We start from the raw sequence: 19,326 nt of genomic DNA, 5'->3' as shown, positions 1-19,326 counted from the left end.
AGTCGGCTTAGCACACCTAATCTCTTGGAAGCAGATTTTACAAGAGATGTAATATGATCTCTCCAAGACAAGTCCCAAGTGAATGAAACCCCAAGCATGTTCAAAGATGACGCAGGATTAAGCTGAATATTATTAAACATTAGTGGGTACTCCTGTGGAAGAGTGTGTCAGGTTGATAGGTGTAAGAACTGAGTCTTTGATGCATTAAAAACAAGATTATTTTTACCCCAGTCAGAGGTACGAGCCAATTCAGACATTAGGTGTGCCATTGCCTCATCCCTTGTTTGTTGAAGTAACTGCTGAGATGGGCGTTGTTGGAACCGAATAGAAAGGTGAAGGGTGGAGTCATCAGCGTATGAGTGGATAGGGTTAGATGTACAGCTTAGAAGGTCATTGATGAATAGAAAGAAGAGAGTTGGTGATAGGACAGAGCCCTGAGGAACACCACTGTTGATAGATCTAGGAGAAGAACAATGGCCGTCTACAACAGCAGCTATAGAACGACCAGCAAGGAAGCTAGCGATGAAGGCACAGATAGACGGATGGAAACCGTAAGAGGGCAGTTTGGAAATTAAAGATTTATGCCAGACTCGATCGAATGCCTTTGAGATGTCAAGTGCAATGGCAAAGCTTTCGCCAAAGTCCCGAAAGGAGGATGACCAGGAGTCTGAAAGGTAGGTGAGAAGATCGCAAGTGGAGCGTCCCTGACGGAACCTATACTGACGATCAGAAAGAAGGTTGTGATAGGAAAGATGCTTTAAAATTTCTCTGTTAAGAACTGACTCGAAAGCTTTTGAGACACAGGATATTAAGGCAATTGGACGATAGTTAGAGGGTTGGGAATGGTCACACTTGTTTGGGACTGGCTGAATGAGAGCAAACTTCCAGCAAGAAGGAAAGATACAAGTTGATAGACAAAGGCGAAAGAGTTTGCCTAGGCAGGGTGTAAGCACAGAAGCACAGTTTCTGAGAGAAACAGGAGGGACTCCATCAGGCCCAAATGCCTTGTTAGTATTGAGGACTGTGATGGAAGAAAATACATCAGCTGAAGAAATTTTAATGTCAGCCATGAGGGAGTCAGATAGGGGAAATGATGGAGGAACAGCACCGGAATCGTCTAAGGTGGAATTGGAGGAGAAAGTCTGAGCGAAGAGGTCTGCTTTATCAGTAGAAGAAATAACTACAGAGCCATCAGAGTAGAAAAGAGGAGGGAAGGATGATGAGGTACAGTTGTTAGAAAGGTTTTTGGCAAGGTACCAGAAGAAGCGGGAAGAATTCGAGTTGGAAAGTTGAGAGCATTTAGTATGGATGAAATTATTTTTAGCAGAGCGAAGAACAGACTTAGCACGATTCCGGGCAGAAACGTATAAAAGATGTGATTCAGGGGTGGGTTGGCTCCGGTGCCTTTTATAGGCCCTCTCCTTGTTGCGGACATCATTAGAACAAGCGTGATTAAACCAAGGCTTTCTTGCTTTAGTCAAAGGATATGAGAAAGGAATGTATGCTTCCATGCCCGAGAGAATAACCTCCGTAATGTGCAAGGCACACTCAGATGGCTTCCGGCCATGGAAGCAATAATCATTCCAGGGAAAATCAAAGAAGTTCTGCCTAAGGGCTTCCCAATCCGCAGCTCCAAAATGCCACAGACGACGTTTCTTTGGAGGGTCCACAGGCCGTACTGGAGAGATAGGACAGGTTAAGCCTTTCACAAAAGAAAAAAATCGCGGTAAGATATCAGTAGACGTTTGTGATGGCCGTAGGAGCTTTTTTGTAGTACTTCTTTCTTAGCAGTTTATATTGTATCTTACACAATACTTTCAACTGCATGTTATGTATAGCTATCTAAATATGGACACAGGCCACAGCTGCAAATACAGAAGGGTTATTAAGATGTGATATGGAAAATAAGTCCTTACAGAAGAGGCTTTTTGAACGCATTTAAGACACCTAGATATACGACCCTGGGGTACCATTCCCAACCATATTTACGGTTGATTCTCTGTAGGTTTTGCAGAGGGAACTCAGTACACATAGAGATTCTACACTGATCTTCGTTCTTCTTGTAGAAAACAGGTATAACCTGCAATCATTTTCCTCTCGTAACCAAGATTTCTGTGTCAGCAGGAGGATCAGATGAGGTGGGAAAACTTTCTACTTTCTTTGTACTTTCCGTAAAAAATAATCGTGGTTATGACAGGGAATCGATCGTAAATGTGTTCTAGAATTCCCCCCAGACTGCAACACTACCTCCCCCCTCCCCCCCGGCCTGCACAGTGTTGCCAGGCTGCTAATGCAGTGGTGGTGGCGGGAGGCGTAGCACAGAGGCCTAGTGAGTGCTGTTAATGTCATAGGCTCTTACTCAATTTAGATTGAGCGATTCGAAGCAGCACCTTTTCCTAACCGATTTGTTTTATCTACTTCTTAGTACATTCATCTGTGGTAGTTATGGAAGCTGTAACAATGTTATAAAGATATGAATAAAATATCATTGAATGTTGGTGTATATTATGCAAAACAAAGTTTGGCGTGCCAAAGAGAATACTGCACATCATCACCACAAGCATACAGTACCATCACGAATAGATGAATGCTAACATTTCCCTGCTGGGTGTGGTGATGGAAGGTGCTGCATGAAGTATATTTATGTGGTCATGAAACACACAGTAAAAGAGTATAAAAACGAACGATACACCCTAACATTCAAAGAAAAATTAAAAGCAACGAAAGACAGGAATGATGCAGGAAGGGAACTGTCGCCGAAGTTTTCCTTTTCATAGTGTGCGCCTGTATGAACACATCTGGACAGACGTCTGTGAATATGGTATTAAAGAGAGTAAAACATCTGGAGACCTTAGGTAATACATCACGGAACTTTACCTAAATGCTAGTATCCCCATGTCAACTCGTCCTTGTGGGGAGCTGGGTCCTGTCGTGGCCTAACAGATTTAGTCTCTTGAAAAACATGTCAGCTCTGGTCAGTGATGTTGACTGATAATATGGAATACTTTGTTCATTACATGTATATTCTTGCTGCCTCCGGACGATTACAGTTTCTTGTTACGTCCCCGTCACACACTGCCACAGGCTCCAACAGCAGTAGTTCAGCATAAGAAGGACGTTGGCCAGTGAGTTGTTCTTCCTATAGTCGGCCTTTTGGTGTACAGTACACAAGATCAACTCAGGCGTCGTAAATAAACACTGGTTTCTTAAGTTCGCTGTCTTTATTTTCCAAATAATTACACTTCATGCTTGCCAACTTCACTTCACTGTTTTCACAAGTACCGGAGCTAACAATCTGCACTGACACTGAACTAAACTCAGACTGAACTGACAACCCTCTAGTACCTTCCCCATCCATATATAATCTTGCATTATACTCGAATCTTCGAGTATACTCTAGCTACAACAGTTGCCAAATCAGAGACATCCAAAACATATCAGAGCTTTCTTACATTACGTAGCACTCTAAATTCTTTAACATACAGACTTTAAATTACATAATTTCATAAACAATCACATTAATAAAAACATAGAGAAGAAAAAAGCATGAAATTTAATGTATAACTTACAAAATACCTTTGTTCACAAATAAGCACGTTAACTTGCAACTCTGACACGTAGCGGAAAAATTCGAGAATCGTCGGGAATACTCCAGCATTCACTAACTAGCAAATGCCGCTTCTTCACATCATGTTGCCAAGGAGAGATTTTTCGAGCTGATTGGGTTTGGCAGTCTTCATTTAATTCCTTAAATACGAATGATCTTGATCTGAATTAAATTGTCGGATGATAGTAGGAACAAATGACAAGATCATTCTGAATATATAATAATCCTTTAATATTCCTTGTTTTGTGTGGTGGATGTGAGTCACGGGATCCCTGGCACTGTGTACTGGAGACAAAAGAGGGAGGGGGAAGGGAGGAGACATGTGACCAGCGACCAGGCTCTTCACTTGTTATTCCTCTCTCTCTCTCTCTCTCTCTCTCTCTCTCTCTCTCAAAATTAGACTTTCATATCGTAAAATGTTTTTGGTGTTTAATATTTCTCTGTTGAATTGAAAATACTAATAAAATTGCCTGTCGTTAACTGAAATATTTCACCTGGATGTTGCAGACGACAAAAGAGGTTAATACTGAGAGAGAGAGAGAGAGAGAGAGAGAGAGAGAGAGAGAGAGAGAGAGAGAGGCCTTCACAATAACATTGCTCCCTGCCTTTGTATTCCACTCTCCCTCCCACAACACCAACACTCCCTCACTCACATACTACCGAGGAAATGGACTCTCTCTCTCTCTCTCTCTCTCTCTCTCATTAAAGTCGGGGCACGGACCAGAATTTAGCTCTTCCTTTCTGTGCTGGTGAGGGAGGCGTTTTGTGGGTTGTTTGACTTGCCTGTCGTCCTCTGGTACATAAAGAAAAGACTGAAACCTAAGTCTTTGTTTGTATTACCCTCGTCGTCCATGACTTTGGTGATGATGATGATGATAGAGGTAGATGTAGCAGTAGTAGTAGTTGCAATGCGGCATACCACACTAAAACGAATTACTGTGCCTCTAGTGCCTGTGACAAGTTTCGATTATGTTATGAATGAACACTGAAGAACAAGAACAAAGAAGGGAGTTAGTATGCGTAATGGTAGGCATTGGCTGGTGTATAGGTACTGTAAAACTGCTGAACCCATCCTGAACACGTCAGAATAAAGCAGAGATGTAGAATCCTTCGCTGGGCCTCCTGTTTACCTCTCCCTTGGGGGCCTTATTTTTGTGGGCTAAGGAGAGTGCCAGGCGCCTCTTTGTTAGCGATGTATTTTTCATGTAACGCTTTAATATTCTCGTACTCGTATGTGCTATTTTTATGCAGATGTAGTTAGCATAACATTAAAAATTTCCAACTTGACATCTACAGAAAAAGCTCGTATACAGAAGTTGCTAGGGAGCCTCCTTAGGCTACGAGAATGACTTTTTTTTTTTTTTTTTTAATTATCGCAAGTTTGATTGTCAAACCTTTATTTCAGCATTTTGTGCCATCTTCACCGACCTGGCTACCCAAGAAGGAGTTGACCAAGATATGACAATGTCCCGTGCCGATTTGCTCATTTTGCACTGTCCTGCTAATAAGCACAGAATAATTTTTCTCTCTCACTTGTTAAAAGAGTTATTAGCCTCGTTATTGAAAAAAAAAAAAAAAAGGCCCATACTGGTAAAAGTATTTTTAAGAGAATGAATGAGGTCATTCAAGGTTGACGATTTATTTCAATGTCTAGCTAATATCTCCATTGTAAAAATTTTTGTCCATAAACGTGTATAATATGTATTATTTTTTTGTAAGAGCACAATACTTTTACCATACCTTTTTAAATTGTTAGACTGACTAAAAGAACAGTTCGCCTTCGCTGTTAACGATTAATCAGCTGCGGCTATTATCACGGTTAGTGATAGAGCAATAATCTTAATTTCATATGAAAGTATAAAATGCAGTCCCGCCTTTCTCTGTACCCATGATTGGTAATCTGGGGGTAATTACCCCCAAAGGCGTATTTTTGCCTTTTCAGGGGGTAATATCAGTAAAGCATTGTTTGGAAATTTTTTTCATTTTTTACAATATAATAAACACGATTACCGTGAGCAGGATCTGGCAACTTTCTGGATAGACCTTGATAAATAATACACCAGTCTGTCATAGTGGGAACACAAGATCCTGACGTCTTTTGCAGCTAAATACCGCTGTGAAATGGGTTTTTCTACTGTGCTAAAAAAGGCCAAAAAAACAAAAACAGGACGGATATTGACTCTGACATGCGACGTATTTTACTTTAACAGAGCCATGCATAGAAATCTGATTAAAGGAAAAATCTTTCACCCATCACACCATTAGTCTAACCAAATGTATGTTCTGCTGAAAATTCTTAATTTAATGTAGTCGAAAACCATATATCGACTTCTTTCCATAACTTGTATAATCACTTGGAAAATACGGTGCCAGTACCAATATGTTTTTCTACTATTTGTCCCTGTTTAAGTAGGATGGAGTTTAACAGCCAATCTTGGTGTGCCAAGGAGCAACATTGGCAAAAAGGTTAAGCACCACGGCTCTACACTGCGCTTTTAACATTAGTTAATGAGGACATTGCACATTCAGCATATTGGCGATAGAAAATGGATATCTTCTGATACTCGTTAGAAAATAGTTTGCTGCCCATTTAAAAGCTAATAAGAAAACCCGACGGCAGCAGGGACTGGCATACCTGGGACAACTCCTTCATGGACTGAAATACCATTAAACAAAATGCAAAAACTGAAGTTCAAAGATTTTTTTGCGGTGTGTATATATTATTGCATCAGTACTTTTTCCGTATCTTATTCGTTGACGGTGGTATTCATGGAATAACGATGATAAGTATTTTTATCATTATGATACCACAGCCATCATCATCATCGTCATCATCAGATGTATCAAACGTCGTCAGGAAACACAAAGAAGCACTTTCTAACTTACACTGAGTTATGTATAATATTCATATTATAAATCATGTATAATATACACCATATATATATATATATATATATATATATATATATATATATATTCTTACATAGCCTATGATTTCATCATCCTTTGTGTAATTTTAACGCACAGTTGCTGCATGTTTGATCACGAGCGTGTTCTGCCTCAGTCCCCCCCTTCTACCGTTATAGTAGAGTAAGTCGTTCTCTCTGTTATACTTTGCGGGATTTTCAGCTCTCTGTCCCCATGGCTTCATTTGCACGTCCCTCTTACAAGTTGTATCAAGCTCTGCCAGCCCCTATATAATGAGCTCAGTCTCTGCATCATTGCCACTTAGATCTGCTCCTCATTTTGTTCACATCTCTGTCCTCCCCTGTACAGATATTATTATTGTGAGTGCTCAAGAAATCTCCAACCATCTAGCAGCTGTGTGTAATTTGAGTATAACTGTTGTTGCATTTTTTCTGTACTGTATATAGCATAAGTTTAATTTGTAGGCCTAGTGAAGTTTTTGTAATTCGTGTGGGGTTCTTTATGTCAGTCATTTTTGATAATAGTTTGTATCTGTAATAATTTATCTGGCATTCACTGAGTATTATCTGGTATCTCATTTTATCAGGGCTGACTTAGATAAATTTATTCTTGCTAATTTCGTGTTAATAGAGGCTATTGCAGTTAACCATATATTTAACCTGTTTTTGCCATTACATTATCCTTATGAGTCCTGAATGTTTTGTTGTTAGTTTGAGCATTAAACTTTAACTTGTAATTTTACCTAACTCTTTTGTTTTGAACCTGGAACTTTACGGGACAGTAGTGACTCTTCGTATTCTCACTTAAAGTGTACATTATCTTTCTCTGTTTCGTAACACAAATTTGGCGACCTCGCCAGGATATTCAGGATATTATCATAAGGATATTGTTTGATATTTTGTGACTGTGATATATTCATGATGGCTACTATTTCTACACTTGATGAAGCCAAAGATTTTTTGTCAAATGTGCAAACAGTGTGTGATATAGAAAACAGAACAAAGAATGAACTTAAGATTGTTGCTCAACAATTGGGATTTGTTGTTCGCTCTCATCAGTCTAAAGATCAAATTGTTGCCATGATTAATGAAAGCCTGTTTAATGTAACTCCTCCAAATGAGCAAACGCAGATTGAATTAGCTAAGTTACAGCTAGCCCTGCAGGAGGCCCGTGCTAGGGAGGTTGAGGCACAAGTTGAAATTGCTAGGATTCAGGCAGACCATGAGTATCGCATGAAACAAGGTGGAACTGGATCATCTAGCTCTGATGGTTTTGATGTGGCTAAAAATGTTAAACTTGTCCCTCCTTTTAATGAATCTGATTTAACAAAGTATTTTCAGTTGTTTGAGAGGGTAGCTACAGGTTTTAATTGGCCTAAGGAGTATTGGCCAGTACTCCTTCAAACTGTTCTCACCGGTAAAGCTCAAGTAACTTATGCATCTTTGCCTCAGGATCAGTCTGATAATTATGATGTAGTTAAGAGCTTGATTCTTAAGGCCTATGAGCTTGTTCCTGAAGCCTATAGAGTAAAATTTAGGACAACTTACAAGCAAGATAAGCAATCCCATGTTGAGTATGCAAAAATCAAAGAAGATTTGTTGGAGCAGTGGTTAAATTCTAAGAATGTGGATTCTGATTTTGGTAAATTTAAGCAGATGATTTTGCTGGAGGACTTCAAAAGGTGTATTTATAAAGATGTAAGCCTATATCTTGATGAGAAAAGAATAGATAATTTGTCTGATGCTGCAGTTTTAGCTGATGAGTATGTTCTCACTCACAAGAGATATTCTAGAGAAAAAGGGAAAGCTGAGAGTAAGTACGTTGCCTCTGCTCAGAGTACAGGTAACAGGAAAGAGAATAAGGATGATGTTTCTCAGGAAGTAAATACCAGCTTCACCTCTAGATTTCAGAAAAGTAAATGTACTTATTGTAGTAAGCTTGGTCATACTACGGAGAGATGTTTCAGGAGACAGCGTGATGTGAACAAAAAGGAGTCTTTAAATATTCAGTCAATTGGTCTAGTGTCCACTCTTGAGAGTTCCCAGAATTCTTTAACTGAGTTAACTGAACCTGCTTTGAGGGGTAACTTAAATTCTCATGATGGAGCTCCTCTTTTGAGCAGTAACGTGGGTGACACTCTCAAGAGTTCATGTGCTAATTTCCTGTCTGATGGTTTTGTCAGTCCTCTGGACAGTAATGACAGGAAATCAGTTAAAATATATCGTGATACAGGTGCTTGCCAATCCCTTATGCTGACCAGTGTTCTAGGCTCTAATGTTAATTCCTCTGATGAAACTGTAATCTTACAAGGTGTAGGGAATAATTACTTCTCTGTCCCTCTGTGTAGAGTGAATTTAGAGTCTGGTTTTGTTAATGGTTCCGTTATGGTTGGGTTGGTTGAGACACTCCCAATGTCAGGTGTAACTTTCTTACTTGGAAATGATATTGGTGGAAGTCAAGTGTGTCCAGCTCCTCAGTTGTCTAGTGAGCCAGTGGCTGCGTCCCAGGATTGTGATGTCCCTGATGTGTTCCCTGCATGTGCTGTCACTAGGGCTAAGTCTAAAGTTACTGGTGATTTAGAGGATAATGATGATGATGATGTTATCCTAGCTGACACTTTTCTTGCTAATTTGGACCACTCACCAGATGAGGCAGTACCCCGTAGTGTTGATAATTTGTCTCGTCAAGAGTTGGTTGAGTTGCAGGTTGCTGACCCTGAGTTGAAAGGTCTAGCTAACTCTGCTTACAGTGAAGAAGAGTCAGCCGGTGCTTCTACTTGTTATTATGTAAAGTCAGGAGTACTTATGAGGAAGTGGAGACCCCCAACAGCATCAGCCGACTGTGAATGGGAGGTTGTACATCAAGTTGTCATCCCTCGTGTTTGTAGGCAGGATATCATTAGAGAGGCTCATGATTCCAGTTTGGCAGGACACCTTGGAGTGAGGAAGACTGTGGCACGCATTTTGAAACACTTCTACTGGCCAGGTATCTTCAGGGATGTTTCCTGGTATTGTAAGTCTTGTCACACCTGTCAAGTTGTGGGGAAGTGAAATCAGACCGAAAAGGTTGCACCTTTAGTTCCCATTCCTCCTTTTGAGGCGCCTTTCACCCGTGTGTTGGTGGATATTGTGGGCCCTCTTCCTAAGACTTCTTCAGGATTTTCTTATGTGTTGACCCTGATTGATATGGCTACTCGTTATCCTGAAGCCATTCCACTTAGAAATATCTCAGCAAAGAACGTGGTTAAGGAAATGCTAGGGTTCTTCACAAAGTTTGGTCTGCCCAAGGAGGTACAGTCCGACCGGGGAAGTAATTTCATGTCAAACGTTTTCAAGCAGTCTCTGAAAGAGTTGGGCATCACCCAGATCACGTCTTCAGCTTACCATCCCCAGACCCAAGGAGCGTTGGAGAGATATCATCAAACACTCAAATCGATGCTCAAGAAATACTGTTTGGAACATCAGAAAGACTGGGATAAAAGTCTTCCGTTCGTTGTGTTTGCTGCAAGAGAATCTCCAAATGAATCACTGGGCTTCTCACCTTTTGAACTACTGTTTGGCCATGAAGTAAGAGGACCCCTTAAGTTACTCAAGGAATGCTGGCTGTCGGAGGAAGATGACGTCAACCTGCTGGAGTATGTGATGAAGTTCAAAGAACGGCTGTCCACTGCTTTACAGCTGGCGAGAGAGAATTTAGGAGCTGCTCAGGAGAAGATGAAGACTTGGTATGATAAGAAGTCCAGGTTACGCCACTTTCAGCCAGGAGATCAGGTTTTGATTCTGCTACCAGTTCATGGGCAACCTCTTCAAGCCAAGTTTAGTGGCCCTTATTTCGTGGAGAAGAAACTCAGTGATGTCAACTATGTCATCGCCACGCCAGATCGTAGAAAGAGCAAGCAACTATGTCACATCAACATGCTAAAGTTATATCACAGGCGGGACGAAAATAATCCAGTCTGCACTGTAGCTGTTCCACCCGAGTCTGCAAGTGAAGCTCTCCCATGCAGTATGAGCCTGAGTGATAGTTTGGGGAAGAATCCTGATATCATGAATGATCTCCAGACTAAGCATTCTCATCTACCACCCAAGGAAAGGCAGGAGTTTTCGGCATTACTGCAGGAGTACCAAAGTGTTCCGTGCCACTCCAGGAAGAACCACTGTGTTGATGCATGATGTCGATGTTGGAGACGCAAAGCCAATTAAATTGCCTCCTTACCGTGTGAACCCAGTGAAAGTTCCTCTCATCCAGAAGGAGCTTGGCTACCTGTTGGACCACAAGATGATTGAGCCCTGTCAGAGCGAGTGGAGTTCTCCTGTCACTCTAGTCCCTAAGCCAGGTGGGTCACAGAGGCTTTGCATTGACTACAGACGTGTTAATCAGATAACCAAAACAGACACTTACCCTCTCCCTTGTGTGGAAGATTGCATAGACAAGATCGGAAAGGCTAGGTACATAAGTAAGTTTGATTTGTTAAAGGGATACTGGCAAGTACCTATGACTGAACGTGCTAGGGAGATCTCATGTTTTGTAAAATTAGGAAAGACCTTTGCATGGTCTGTAATGCCATATACAGATTGTTTTAGAGTAATAAGAAATTTCCTTTGTAAATTTCTTTTTCTTTGTGGGGAGGTGTTACATAGCCTATGATTTCATCATCCTTTGTGTAATTTTAACGCACAGTTGCTGCATGTTTGATCACGAGCGTGTTCTGCCTCAGTCCCCCCTTCTACCGTTATAGTAGAGTAAGTCGTTCTCTCTGTTATACTTTGCGGGATTTTCAGCTCTCTGTCCCCATGGCTTCATTTGCGCGTCCCTCTTACAAGTTGTATCAAGCTCTGCCAGCCCCTATATAATGAGCTCAGTCTCTGCATCATTGCCACTTAGATCTGCTCCTCATTTTGTTCACATCTCTGTCCTCCCCTGTACAGATATTATTATTGTGAGTGCTCAAGAAATCTCCAACCATCTAGCAGCTGTGTGTAATTTGAGTATAACTGTTGTTGCATTTTTTCTTGTACTGTATAGCATAAGTTTAATTTGTAGGCCTAGTGAAGTTTTTGTAATTCGTGTGGGGTTCTTTATGTCAGTCATTTTTGATAATAGTTTGTATCTGTAATAATTTATCTGGCATTCACTGAGTATTGTCTGGTATCTCATTTTATCAGGGCTGACTTAGATAAATTTATTCTTGCTAATTTCGTGTTAATAGAGGCTATTGCAGTTAACCATATATTTAACCTGTTTTTGCCATTACATTATCCTTATGAGTCCTGAATGTTTTGTTGTTAGTTTGAGCATTAAACTTTAACTTGTAATTTTACCTAACTCTTTTGTTTTGAACCTGGAACTTTACGGGACAGTAGTGACTCTTCGTATTCTCACTTAAAGTGTACATTATCTTTCTCTGTTTCGTAACAATATATATATGAGTTTTATGCCAGGTACCCTTTTTTTGGATAAGGGCTAAGGCGTTACCCCCGGGTAGAAGACTTTGGTTTGGAGCGTGTAGCATTTTATGACCGGATGCCCTTCCTTATGTCTACCAATGACCCTTGGGTGGATTCGATCCTCCGACCCTTCGGTCAGAGCGGAGCGCTCTAACCCACTGAGCCACGGCTGCTATATATATATATATATATATATATATATATATATATATATATATATATATATATATATATGTATAATGTGTGTGTGTGTGTGTATATTGTCAGTCTATCAGTTTGTTTACCTCTCTGTCTGCAGTATCTATCTCAGGTGTTTGCGTGTCCTCCCTCTCTGCGCGGCTCCATTTTGACATCGGTCGAGAAGTTGTAAAATTATGAAAAGTGGAGTTATTAACGATTGTGTGTGTGTGTGTGTGTGTGTGTGTGTGTGTGTGTGTGTGTGTGTGTGTGTGTGTGTGTGTGTGTGTGTGTGTGAAGTGACCAATATAACAGGTCAAGATATATGTGTGTAGGCTTTTGGCATGATCAGTGTGCCTGTGTGTGTTGAGGGATTGTATTTATGTGTGTACGTGTGGGTTATTGATGTGCTTGCCTGTCTCAGTTTATGGAATTTATGTGTGTGTGTGTGTGTATGTAAGCAGTGTGTATGCATGAGTCTGCTGGCCTATTTATGTATGTAATGAACACATATATAAAATCTACGAACATATTGGTAATGAGAGAGTGTTGGCCTGTGGTTCACGGGGACGGGGGTTCAGTCCGGACTGTGGCAGGGATAGGTTGAAATTCAGAGTTTACTTACGTCAATTTGTAACTGAATGTCTAGATTATCGTGAGATGTTCAGACTCAAGATTAATCATACAACCGTATGGAAATGTTGTATCATCTTAAAGAATCCACTTTTTAAAATAAGGGTGTAGCGCTTCCATTTTCATTAAACTTTCATGATAACACCCATCGACACAACACAGTATCCCCCACCCCCAGTTGATGCCATTTGGTGCTGCGTGGGAGTGTGTGGCACCATATGGGAGTGTGTGGGTGGATTGCTGGATCCCAGGAAATTGGCTTTTTATCCAAAACCTAATATAATATTTAAAAAAACGTCGCTTAGGTGGAAGTCTGTTGTATTGTCTTTGTTTTTTTCTTGGAAGGAACGGTTTGCGGGCTCCTTGCCTTTGGTTCTTTCTTTCTTGCATTAAAAAGAGTCTGGAACATGCATATATGTGTGCCTTTTCTGTTGGCTGTATGTGAGAACTTGGTTTATATGAAATATGAATATATGCAATGATAGGGTCTACATTGGTATTCAGTAATATTTTATGCAAAAATAAGGAACCTGAGACTGAAAGCCTGCAGTCATTTGTCATTCCAGAGGATATTCAAAAGAATAAGCTAAGATCTGTCAGTTTCGAGATGCAAAGACAGTGGAGCTCATAGGCAGGGTGAAAATAGACTGAATGTATAGCTACAGAGCTTACCAGCTGCATACATAAAAGGCGAGAGTACTGAGTGCTTTGCCATTAGAGTTAGAAAGAAAAGGATATTGTATGTACATATCAGAAGTGTGTGTGTGTGTGTGTGTGTGTGTGTGTGTGTGTGTGTGTGTGTGTGTGTGTGTGTGTGTAGTTATCTTTTCAGAAAAGAGAAAGATAATGCAGAGACTATGCAGTAAAATCATCTTTTTCAAGTAAAGCAATATATAAAAAGATCAGATCAACATCTGTTTATTTCGAGGTACCTGGACACAATATGTCTGAAAGTGTAGCTTGGGGAAAGAACGGATTAAGCAAGAGTATTGCAGAACTGATCAGTTGTGTATGTGAAGGAATGGAAATACGGGGCATCTGTTACACTGCATTAGAGAGATGGATAAGGGTACGGGTGAGTGAATAAACAGATGTTGCATTCCCACCTATAGAAGGCAAACAAACAGGGAGTTCAAAAGGACTGCCTAGTGAATCAAGGATTGGAAACACAGACATGCAACACTTGATACTCTCAAGAGAACAATGCCCAGTGAAACGAGGATAGTAAAACAGAGAGATATTCAACACTGCTGTGAAAAATTTTCATGGTGTCACTGTGAGGAGAGGAGTTGCTCTGGCAAATAGTATTTGGCTTACCGTGGTTAGAAAAGCTGTATGTGGCGACCCTCCTGCCCCACACGAGTACTTCAAACAGCTGGTGTCCGATGTATGCATTAAAGAAAACATGGAATCGATTTAACACACTAACCTCTAAGATGCCAGCTTAACAAAAGAACATGTGATTCCGTCAAGAAAGACCATAAAAAGAAAGGGAGGGACACCGAGAATGCTGAGAGATAATTAAGGCTTCAGTTCTGTGTTGCTGAAGGCAGTGATGCAGTTATGTTAATGACAGGTCTGGGTTAAAAAAAGAAATGAGAGGGACAGAGAGAAACTGAGTTTATGAGAAACTGAAACCAACCATAATTTCTACCCCAAACAGAGATAATGGACAAGATAAGAAGTTAGGCAAGCCATAACCCAATTGCGTGAGTTTTGTATCCTCGTATGATGGACTTGGGAAACAGATGAAACTTTGAAGGATGGAATCGTCAGTGTGAGGGGATAGGGCTAGATGTATTGCTCAGATCACTGGTGAATAATAGGAAGTGAGTTAATGAAATTACAAAACCCTGAAAAAAAAAAAAACAATATTGATAGCATTAGGAAAGGAACAGTGGCCGCCAACAACAACAGAGACTACAGAATGGCCAGAAAGGGAACTTGAGATGAAGTTAATAATGGAAGGATTATGAGGCAATCCGGAACAACAGATTTATATGAAACTCAGCCACAGGTCCTTGTAATGTCTGTCATAATAATAAGTTCCTGCAAACTCCCCAAAGGCAGATGACCAGATACCCCGAAAAAATGAGAAGTCGAAAGTGGTTCGCCCCCGACGTAGCCTAGTTTAACGGCCAGAAAAATTACGGATGAAATAAGCTTAACTTCACTGCTACATCAATTTCCCAAAGCTGAACAAAATACTGAGGTGCGAAACCACTCTTAAGTTATTTAAATGAGATCTGCTTAATTATGATGATCATAGATTTCCCTAAAGCTGAATAGATGATCCGGCTTTACAAAGATCTTAATAATAAGCTGCGACACGCATATTAAATAGGATAAGGATAGACTAAAATGCTCTAGAAATGAAAGATTTTCAATGATTTGGTTGATGGTGAGAGAGGAGGGAACGAGTACTCATTTTTTTCGGTCAGGGTAAAGGACAGACAACTTCAAGCAAGAAGAAAAGGTACCGGTACAAGTTGACAGAAGAATATAAAACAGTTTGCCTTGGCAGGGTTCTTTAAAACAACAGAAGAGAACTTTCCAAAACCAAATACCTTGCCTCTTTACTAGTAAAGAGACCAGAGAAATAGAAAGGTACTACCTTGGAAATATTATACTCGTAGTTATAAAAAAGTGTGAATTGGAAGGAGATGGAGGAATAGTGCTGGAATCATCCAGAGTAAACCGTGAGGAAAAAGTTTGAGCACAGAGTTTGGCTTATCAGAGAAAGAGACAAAACATGGCCTCTTGAGTGCGAGAAAAGGAGAGTTTTTTTGGCTTGGTGCCGGAAAGATCGGGAAAAGATAGAACTGGAAAGATTACGGCACCAAATGATGAGTGAAAGTATTTTTGGCCGGACCAAGAACAGATTTAGCAGGACTCAGGGCAGAAACATTAAGTGCTTGTGATTCTGGGATAAATTTGCACCAGAACTTTTTGAAAGCCACCACCTTTATGAGGACAGTGTTGAAAAGGTTTAATTTTACCGCATTAGTTAGAGGGCAAGAATAAAGGACAGTATGCATCTGTCTTTAAAGGGATATTGGTTTAAGTGTGTGTGTGTGTGTGTGTGTGTGTGTGTGTGTGTGTGTGTGTGTGTGTGTGTGTGCAAACAAATGCGACCATTTATCACACCAGCTTCCAAACGCCAGACAAGTGACAAGGGGGCCTGGTGAGGGGGATACGGGGAGAGGGTGGGGGAATGACGAGTGGGGAAATAGGCGATGGGAAAGAGGAGTTGGTGATGGAGGGAGAGGAGGGTAAGGGGAGTCGGTAGTGGAGGGAGAGGAGGGTAAGGGGAGTCGGTGGTGGAGGGAGAGGAGGGTAAGGAGTGGAGGAGGGAGGAGGGGGGAGGGAAGGAGAGAGAGGACTGTACGGGAGACGGTTGGGAGAGGAGCAATGCTTGGTGTTTGCATACTGTCTTGATTCATTGTTTGTTTACATCATCCTGGATCTGGACTGTCAGAGGTTAATTGATATTGCTCTGACCTCCTTTGTCTTGGTTTGTTTTGATGCCTCTTGATAAACAGAAGGTCGGCCTTATTGGGAGATTTGTTTATGTTTGTGAAATGTCACCCGTTAATATTGCCCTTATTTGAGGGTATTGCTATTGTTGTTGTGTGCTGAGCTTTTATTTTTTATTCACTTTAATGATATGGTACTTTCCACATCGCTTTATTTTGATCATACCCCTCCCACACTCATTCGTCCTTCTCACACTCATTCATCACTTCCGTACAAATTCATCACTTCCACATTCATTTATCACTCCCACACTCATTCACCACTTCCACACTTATTCACCACTCCCACACTCATTCATCACTCCGACACCTGCTCATCATCACCCCCTCTCTTGTCTTTTCCTCACCCACTCGCATCTCGCACACTCACTTACTCTTTCCATGCCTCATCCCTTCTAAAACTTTCCTCAACCCTTAGCACACACTTCTAACTGCCCCCACACCTCTCACTACCCTCACACTTCTCACTCTTCTTTCTCCACCTCTTACTCTTCTTTCTCCACCTCTCACCCTCCATCACAGGACCCCTCTCGTAATCACATAATCCCTGATTCGATTTTCCATTTCCCCTCCTTCCCATCTGCACCTTATTTATCTGTTCACATTCTCACATCCCCTCCCAACCACTCTCTCACACACACTCCCATGAGCCACACATCATCCCACAATCACCCCATCCTCCACCAAACATCCCACACAAACTCCCATCCTCCATCCCCCCTCCCACACACACTTACTTCCTCCACCCACCCTCCCACACACACTCATATCCTCCACCCAACTTCCCCCCCCACACACCCACATTCACACCCCCTACCCACCCACCCACACACACTCCCATCCTCCATCCAACATCCCACAGAAACATCCACCCCCTACCTACCCTCCCACCCACACTCTCATCCCCCTTTCACTTCCCCCCCCCACAATCCTACCCCACCAACCATTTCTGATAACCCACCCCTCCTTTCACACCAAACTTACCACCACTAATGTCCCACAATCAGTTATCTACCACCTACCCCTGCACTCCCAGACTCCCATTCCATCCATCCATTCCTATCCTTCCTTCTTTCAGCCGCTCCCTTCCCTTGCTCACCAAATTTCCATCCCACCAACCCTCCCACACATACCCTTCCCTCACTTATCCTTCTTTACCCACACTTTAATCCAACCTACATTTCGACACAAGCACCTTTCCCACTTGCTTCCATCCCTCTGTGTCCACCCTTATTCCCATCCTATCTACCTCCCCACGCACTTTCACCATCCACCCACGAACTCCTCCCTCCCCCACCTTCCGCACCTTCACCCCCAAGAGAGAGAGAGAGAGAGAGAGAGAGAGAGAGAGAGAGAGAGAGAGAGAGAGTGAGAGAGAGAGAGATGGAGTGATGAGGTTCGTTAGGTGCATAGTTTATATTGTCCTGGGAGGGTGTGCTGGTGTGGTATGCGTGTGCTGGTGGCTTGCTGGTGTGCTGTGCTGTGCAGTGCTGTACTGTGGGTGTGGTGCTGGTGTAGTGCAGTGTGTGGTGCTGTAGTGTGATGGCGGCATGTGGTGTGCTGTGATGTTGTGTAGGTGTGTTGGTGTTGCGGTGTGGTGTAGTGAACTGTGTATGGTGGAGGTGTGGGGGTATGGTGTGATGTGGGAGAATAGCCATGATGATGTGGTGTGGTGTTAGTGTGGTCGTGTTATTCTGTGTGGTGTGGTGTCATGTGGTGGTGGCTGTGTAGCGATGGTGGTTAGGCAGTGGTAGTCTAATGACGTAGTTGTGCGATGTGATGTGATGTGGTGTGGCAATGTGATGATGATGATGATGATGATGTGGTTTGGTCGTGAGCTGTTGTAGTGGTATGGTGTGGTGACGATGGTATGGTGAGAGTGGTGTGTTGGTGGTAGTGGTCAGCTGGAGTGGTGTATGTGACGTATTGAGGCAGTGGTGGTGGTGATGTGACTGATGGTGATTTAGTGCTAGTGTGATGTATGCTGGTCTCTCTCTCTCTCTCTCTCTCTATCTATCTCTCTCTCTCTCTCCATTTTCTTAAATTCCCGCAATTTCACGTCCCCCTGACTTTTTTGTTTCTTCTTTTATTTTTATCTTGTTTTCGTTCCACTTCCCTCTCTATTTTCGCTCTGTCCAAAAGCTTCTTCCTTCTCTCCTTTCTTTTCTCCGTTGTTTGTCCCCACTTGTTCTGATTTCCTCCTTTTTATCTTCTTGAATTTATCGTTGCCTTGCTACTCTATGCTCCTTTACTCTCCTTCCATTTCCTCCTTCCTAATTCTCATTTCTCCGCTCTCTCTCTCTCTCTCTCTCTCTCTCTCTCTGTCACTGTTATTCCACTTCTTTTCTCACGACGTAGAATTTTAGGTTAGGTCATGTCCATGCGTCCTTGCGTCCGGTAGTCCGTGCTTCCGTTCCACGCTGTATTTCAGAAACCATTTGTTGGAATTTTCTCATATTTTGTATGACTGTAGTGCTATATAGAAGGTTGTTGCTCGTCATTTCAAAATTTGAAAAAATCCAATCCGGCAGACTTATGACCAGTTTTTCTACTTTTTGAAAATTTAAATCCATTTTATCTCCTTTCCTTTAACAAAGGAGAGGGAGGGGATGCGTGGATCACGTGTTTACTGTGAGGCAGGTGTGTGAAAAGTATTTGGCGAAAGGTAAGGATGTGTCTTGGGTGTTCATGGATTTAGAGAAAGCATATGGCAGAATTAATAGGGAGGCTTTGTGGACTATCTTGAGATTGTATGGATTAGGTGGTCTGCTGTTAAAAGGAGTGAAAGGTTTTTATGTAAATTGTAAAGCGTGTGAAAAAGTGGGAAATACTGTGAGTGATTGGTTTCTTGTGAGCGTAGGGCTGCGGCAGGGATGTGTGATGTCACCTTGGTTGTTAAAATTTATATGGATGGTGTTGTAAGGGAGGTGAATGCAAGAGTTTTAGGTGGAGGTTTGAGTCTGGTGAATACTGATGGTAGAGAGTGGAATCGGAATCA

Source organism: Coenobita brevimanus, chromosome 54 (genome assembly GCF_032717465.1).
Source record: "Coenobita brevimanus isolate Jiangsu-jjx chromosome 54, ASM3271746v2, whole genome shotgun sequence".
NCBI lineage: Eukaryota > Metazoa > Arthropoda > Malacostraca > Decapoda > Coenobitidae > Coenobita > Coenobita brevimanus.
Note: the sequence above shows the minus strand (reverse complement) of the source record.